Raw genomic sequence first — 6,107 nt, 5'->3', positions numbered from 1 at the left:
TCCTCCTAAACAGAGAGGTGACCACGGTTCCCGGCCTGTCTGCACATGTGCCTAATAAGATAACAGGTACTATCATGTGGGTTCGGGTTTTGCTGTTATTTTTTATGTAAATTGTAACTACAAGTATTCTGCAACTAAATTCACTAAAAAACACAGCAAGTCTCCCCTTCCTAAGCCGATACCTCCACACGGCAGCCTCCTTCAGGGGTACGTAGTGTTCTGAGCGTGGACATATCGTGCTTTTCTTAGCTGTTTCCCTATCGACCAACACTTAGATCGCCTCTGTGCTTCTTCCTCCATTACAAACATGGGGACGAGCCTCCTTTCATAAACTGCTTAATTCTCTCTTCCTACCCCTTGTGGGCATGAAGGGTTACTATTTCCACTGTTTTAGGGGCACAAAAATACCAGAAGTGACCTTAGGAGCATTTTAGAACCAATCTGTAATAATTTTTTCTTCCAAAATCCTGGGTCCCCCTAAGATGATTTCCATACCTGCTTGGGGGCAAATTACTGTTCTAGGAGACGGCTGTGGTCCAGGAGGGAGAAGGAGACATCAGAGAGAGCAAAGAGACGAGCAGTGAGGACAAGGGACCGGGGGGGGGGGGGGGGAACAAGAAAGAGAAGGGAAAGGGCCTGCGGATTACAGCCATCTCTGCAGCCGGGAAGCCTGGGACCGTCCAGGAGGAAGGAAACAGTTAAGTAAAACTGGGCATATCTAGTCTGCGGAATATTATGCAACCATTAAAATGATAATTATGGAGACGAGGTAGGAGCATGGAAAATGCTTCTGATATTAAGTTAAAAAGCAGACTACAAAATTAAAGCTGCATTATGACTACAACTCTGCAAGATGATACAAAGATGGGGAGGGAACCTAGACGAATGAAAACAATCAGATTGGTTCTGGTAGCAGAATTGTGGGTGCCCTGTTATTACCACTTATTGCCACTACCATTGTGGTAATATTGTTTTGTGCAATATATGATTGATTAACGCTACATAGCAGCAAGGAGAAGGAAGGCAAGGGAAACGAATAAGAGAGGAGACGAAGAAGAAGAAGGAGGAGGAGGAGGAGGAGGAGGGGGGAGGAGGGGAAGGAGGAGGAGGAGGGGGAGGAGGAGGAGGGGAAGGAGGAGGAGGAGGAGGGGGAGGAGGAGGGGGAGGAGGGGAAGGAGGAGGGGGAGGAGGGGGGAGGAGGGGGTAGCACAGCACAGATGGAGAGATGAGGACAGGAGGCTGGAAGAGAAGCCCATGGACCACCGTTAGCAGCCGTGTCGGCCACAGAGCTGACTCAGGCTCTTCCTCCAGGGTTTTTGGACTGAAAACAGGTGGTGATTATTTTGTTTTGTTTTTAAGATTTTATTCATTTATTTGAATGAGAGAAAGAGAGAGGATGGGTGGGGGGGAGGAGCAGAGGGAGAGGCAGGCTCCCCGCTGAGCAGGGAGCCCCACGCGGGGCTCAATCCCAGGACCCCAGGATCATGACCCAAGCCTAAGGCAGACGCTGAGCGGACTGAGCCACCCAGGGGTCCCTGAATGCCGTTTCCACCCTACATAGCAGACACCCACCTTCCTCCCTCTGCCTGCCAGTATCTTTTAAAGCTTCCCCAGGAGTTAGGGATACCAAGCTCTGGAGTTTAAGGGACTCAGAGTCTAGCAGGTAGGGAGAGAGCAGGCATGGATATGTGAGCAACGACAATCAACAAATGTTCGACCAGAGGTCTTTTTAAAAAAATTTTTTTATTCATTTATGATAGTCACACAGAGAGAGAGAGAGGCAGAGACACAGGCAGAGGGAGAAGCAGGCTCCATGCACTGGGAGCCCGACGTGGGATTCGATCCCGGGTCTCCAGGATCGTGCCCTGGGCCAAAGGGAGGCGCCAAACTGCTGCGCCACCCAGGGATCCCATCGACCAGAGGTCTAATCCTCTGAAGCTGGAGGTTCCAAGGTCCCAGAAGTCCTCACGAGCTGGGCATCTCAAAGGATGGGCAGGAGGTTGGCAGGTGGAGAAAAGGGGGAGCATCCTAGGTAGAAGGCACTCGTGCCAAGGCACCGGCACATTACAGTGTTTAATGAAAACAATAGTGCGCTCTAAGCTGTGTGTTGGAGAGATGACCCTTGAGACGATGGGGAAAGTGGTGAGAGTAAGTGGAGAGGAGGAACATCAGTTGGGAGGTTACCTGAAGAGTTCTGATGGGGAAGAGCAGGACCCTCCATGGGGGCAGTTAATGGGGTGAGGACAGAGGGATTAAGTCAAGAAATCCTTATGTAGAAATGATAGAACATTGTTCGTTCGTGCAGTGAACATCTTTTGAGGGTCTGCCATGGCACCGAGCCTTCAGCGATGGAAGACAGTCTCTGTCCTAAGAGGGGAAGACGGAGAGGGAGACAGATGGTTCCAGATGGATGTGAAAAGTGCCGCAATAGAGAGAAGCCAGTGAGGGAGAGAGCATGAGGGGCGGGAGCAGATGGGAGGTAGGAAGGCAGGGAGGTCCTTCTAGGTCCCCGCCTCGGAGGTTGGGTGGACAGTGGAGCCGCCGCCTGTGTCCGGAAGCGCAGGGCAAGGGTGCGTCTGCAGGCAGATGATGGCTGTGACTTGGGCCTCTCGCTCTTGCTTTGCTCCTACCCATCATGAAGAGCCAAATGTGGCTTATGCTGCCTGTTGCCTCCCCAGTTGAATGAATCACATAAAAAGCACCTAGAATAGTTCCTGGCACAGAGTTGAGCACCCAACGCACGCTCAGTTAAAGAAAACAAGCAAGAAGTGCAGAGACTTAAAGCAAGATTCACACTTACCAGGCGAGGCTCTCTCCAGGGGGCCAGGAAAGGACTTGAGGCCCCTGGTCCCGCAGAGCAGTGCTCCAGAGACTTCTGATGAGACCAGCCCTCAACCTCCCAAGAGGAGTGTGGCTGTAAACATGCAAAAGTAGAGTTCACTGCGGGTGGACGGGGCTCTCAAACGAAGGAATATGGGGGCAGGAGGGTGTCGGCAGCTTATCCCAGTGAAAGGACGTGCATGGCCTCGTTCCTTTGAGGAGTATGGATCATGCACTTTGCAAATCGCATTCGTGGCATGATTCCATGGAGCAAGTCACCAAAAATGTGAATGTTCTTTCTTTGTGGGCTTTTGTTGGTTTATTGGAAGTTTGGAAGAAGGTGAAGCAGAGTATGGAGACACAGTTTATGTTGATGCTGTTGGGTGATGAGGTCATGGAAACTTGTCGAGAAGTTTACTGAACTGCTTTCCCACCACAAGGAATTAAAAGGCTTTGAAGGACCCAACTCCTCAGACCTCGGGCAGCTCACGTCTTACTAATGTGACAAGACGTGTAAACACTCTCATCTTGAAAGTAAAACACTGCTGATGCGTTGGGTGGAGGACGTGCTCACGCTGAACTGGAGCTGGACCCACGGACAAAGTGACTGACCGTTGGAATCTGCCCGATACAGTGAAACCACCAGGGGTGAAGAGATGCGGGGCCATCGGGGTACCTGGGGGCTCAGCAGCGTCGGCCTTCGGCTCAGGTCCTCATCCTGGGTCCCAGGGTGGAGCCCTGTGTCGGGCTCCCTGCTCGGTGGAGCATCTGCGTCTCCCCCTGCTTGTGCGCCCTCTCTCTCTCTCTCTCAAATAAATAAATAAGATCTTTTGGGGAAAAAAAAGGGCAGCCTGGGTGGCTCCCGGTTTAGCGCCCCCTGCAGCCCAGGGCCTGATCCTGGAGCCCCGGGATTGAGTCCCACATCGGGCTCCCTGCATGGAGCCTGCTTCTCCCTCTGCCTGTCTCTCTGCCTCTCCCTCTGTCTCTCTGTGTCTCTCATGAATAAATAAATAAAATCTTAAAGAAGAAGAAGAAATGCAATGCTATCTGATGGGCACGAAATCCCATTTTAGGAGAAATTCTTGGATTTTGATAAGAATGAATTTTGCTTTAAGTTTCAGTATTTTTACCTTTTTAAAGCTAACATCTTTGAGTGCTTAATATGTTCTGGGCACTATTCTTGGCATCTTGTGTGCACTTATTCATATAGGCTGCACAACACATCTGTGGGGGTAGTTCCTAGTGGTATTCTCATTCCACAATAATGAAACAGAGACTCAGGGTAAGAAGCAAAATCCACTTAAAAGTGGAGGAGCCTGGACTCTGACCCTGGCAGCTGACCTCAGCGCTCCTGACTGCTTTTCATAAATTGAGGATGAATCCTAATCATAGAGCATTAGCCATATCAATGGGGCTTCATCTCCAGGGAACTTTTATGATGAAAGTGAATTATGCTCACCAAGAAGACTTACTTTTCCTAGGATTTTAGAATGCACTGGGTAAGGTGCCTATTCTGTGGCCTAACTCTAGGTGACGTTTGGGTCCATTTCCTTCTTTTCATAAAACAACTGAGACCAACACTGAGGACTGCCACTAGGGATGTACATAGGGGGCTGTGTTGACACCTGCCTCACCAAAGGACACTCCACTGCTCCCTTTGTTAGACGCTTGTCCTCATGGACTTCACTGATATTCTCAAAACTGACCCACATCTAGCGTAGGTGCCCAGGAGGGCACTGCTGGATAAACCATGTTAATTCAATTTGTACTGCTTTTGTGCTGTTGTTAAAAATCCATACATTTGTTCAACTAGCTTCACGATTGTTATTAATTTCTAAAAGTGGTGGATTTCAGGTTCTTGAGTATAAATAGCAGAGGAGCTTACTGATTGATCCCCTCACTAAAGACAACTAAAAATACTGGACAAAATAATTGAAATCTTTTTACTCTTTGCCTCATCTGCTGTGAGAATGAAGACGATTCTCAGCAATCAGACTGTTGACATTCCAGGAAATGTTGACATCACTCTAAAGGGACAAGCTGTTACTGTGAAGGACCCCAGGGGGACCCTGCAAGGGGACTACAATCACATCGATGTAGAACTCAGTATCCTTGGAAAGAAAAAGAAGAGGCTCCGAGCTGACGAATGGTGGGATCTAGAAAAGAAATTCAACTCTCTGTAGTCGCGCACAGGACGTGATCAAGGGCGTCACACTGGGCTTCCATTGCAGGATGAGGTCCGGGTATGCTCACTTCCCCCCACAAGATTGTTATTCAGGAGAATGGTTCCCTGGTTGAAATCTGAAATTTTGTGGGTGAAAAATATATTCACAGAGTTTGGATTAGGCCAGGTGTTGCTTGTTCAGTATCTCAAGCCCAGAAAGATGAGTTAATTCTTGTAGGAATGACGTTGAACTTGTATCAAACTCAGCTATTTTGATTCAGCAAGCAATGACAGTTAAAAGCAAGGATATCAGAACTTTTTTGGGTGATATCTATGTTTCTGAGCAGGTTGACGAATAAGACCTAAGTTGTCTGGCTACAGAAAGAGCAAAATGCCAGGTGACTTTTCAGACTTACCTGTGGTATTTTAAAGATGCAATAAAAGCCATATTGACTTGGGGCTTTTTCTTAAACCAAACCAAACCACCCAACCAAATAGACAAGCAAAAACACCTCTTTTTAAATGCATCAATTGACTGGAAAAGAATGAAAGGTGAATTTGGAGGCCAAAAGTCACGAAAACAGGAGCCAGAGAGAATCTTCACACTGATGTCAACATGTACAATGAGATTTAACTTTCACAAACCTCACAAGGCATTGGAAGGCTTGCTAAAGGTGAGGAGTCTAATAGGAGGCTGCAGTCCCAGCATAAACTTGTGAACCTGGAACCCAAAAGCTACAATTTATTGTTAGGGTGAATTCAAAATAAATCCATGCTCTACCTACTTGCACTAAACAGAAGGGAGAAAAGCATCTCTCAAGAATGAATAACTACCCGCTAGCCATTGTGCAGAGTTGCTGCCCAAATTCACACTACCTACGTGGCCCAAATAGTCAAAACCAATAATTTTCTTTTTTGCAATCCCGAGCTGCCAGTGCCCTCAGGTGCCTAGCAGTAACAAAGGAAAAACAGTCCTGGAAGAAAACACCTTCAACCCAGGTGTCGGAGAATTTCTACAGGCATAGTTCTAAGAAACATGAGCTGACAGTAAAAACAAATCACAAAACACAAGGAAACAAGACCCCATGAGTGAGGTTACACAAGAGAAAAAAAAATCACAGTG

General features: G+C 47.9%; 1 pseudogene; it reads left to right on the top strand.

The window, feature by feature from the left end:
• The first annotated feature begins 4,582 nt into the window (after positions 1-4,582).
• LOC121487996 lies at positions 4,583-5,343 on the top strand (annotated as a pseudogene).
• Positions 5,344-6,107: the final 764 nt, after the last annotated feature.

The sequence above is a fragment of the Vulpes lagopus genome, chromosome 1, assembly GCF_018345385.1.
Source record: "Vulpes lagopus strain Blue_001 chromosome 1, ASM1834538v1, whole genome shotgun sequence".
In the NCBI taxonomy this organism is placed as follows: Eukaryota; Metazoa; Chordata; class Mammalia; order Carnivora; family Canidae; genus Vulpes; species Vulpes lagopus.
The sequence above is the reverse complement of the archived record's forward strand: the minus strand, read 5'-3'. Positions and strand labels throughout refer to the sequence as shown.